Below are 1,136 nucleotides of genomic sequence, written 5' to 3' on the forward strand. Positions count from 1 at the left end.
AAATTAGAGTTAACTGTTCCTGAAAAGATGACAAAAGTATTCTTATAGAGAAACGTTACAAATTATACATTGTTTAAACATGGTATATATATATATATATATATATATATTCACACAATATCAGGTATTTCACACAATTTCACAACCATTCTTAACATTGATAATAATAAATGTTAATAATAAATGTTTCTTGAGCACCCAAATAATATATTAAATATTAAAACATATTATATAAAGCATATTAAAATTGATTTGTGAAGGATCATGTGATACTGAAAAATTCAGCTTTGCCATCACAGCAATTTTTTTGTAATATATAAAAATAGAAAACAGCTATTTTAAATTGCAGTAATATTTCACAATATGACTTTTTATAACCAATACTTTGTGAAAATATATTTAGAAAAAGGATTAAAGGGCTAGTTCACCCAAAAATGAAAATTAGCCTGTGTTTTACTCACCCTCGAAGCATCCTAGGTGTATGTGACTTTCTTCTTTCAAACGAATCCAATCGGAGTTCTATTAAAAATTGTGCTGGCCCCTCCAAGCCTTTCAATGAGGATAAGCGGGTGTTGGTTGTCAACAGTTCAGAAGACGTGAAATAAAGTGCGTGCATCCGTAATAAAATGTCCCTCACACGGCTCCGGGGGGTGAATAAAGGCCTCCTGTAGCGAATCCATGCATTTTTGTAAGATAAATATCCATATTTCAAACGTAATAAACACTTTTTTTCTCACTTCCGCTGACTGTAACACGCGGAAGCCGTTCCGGAGGATGACGTAAGACGTCGACGTTGCGTCATTAGTGACGAACGCGGAGACAAAACAAAACAAAACGCCATTCATGAATTAGAAGCACAAAACAAGGATTTGTAAAGAAAAATATCGGAGGATTTCGATATAAGCCAAGAGGAGACTGGTTTTCCTTTGCTAAAGTAAGGAAACTTTGTTTCCTTTGCTCCTGCATTTCTCAGAGGCGCGTGCACGACACATACGTTCTACATCATCCGCCTGAACGTCTTCCACGTACCACAGTCATCAGAAGTGAGAGAAAAGTGTTTATTGCGTTTGAAATATGGATATTTATCTTACAAAAATGCATGGATTCGCTACAGGAGGCTTTTATTCACCCCCCGG

The 1,136-nt window shown here is 35.1% G+C and overlaps 1 protein-coding gene across 5 annotated transcripts in view; it reads left to right on the forward strand.

The window, feature by feature from the left end:
• Window positions 1-1,136, forward strand: part of ptpn2a (protein tyrosine phosphatase non-receptor type 2a) — a 9,954-nt gene that overhangs the window by 7,668 nt on the left and 1,150 nt on the right. The window lies entirely within an intron of this gene.

This window comes from Sinocyclocheilus rhinocerous, unplaced genomic scaffold (assembly GCF_001515625.1).
Source record: "Sinocyclocheilus rhinocerous isolate Xijiao unplaced genomic scaffold, SAMN03320098_v1.1 scaffold491, whole genome shotgun sequence".
NCBI lineage: Eukaryota > Metazoa > Chordata > Actinopteri > Cypriniformes > Cyprinidae > Sinocyclocheilus > Sinocyclocheilus rhinocerous.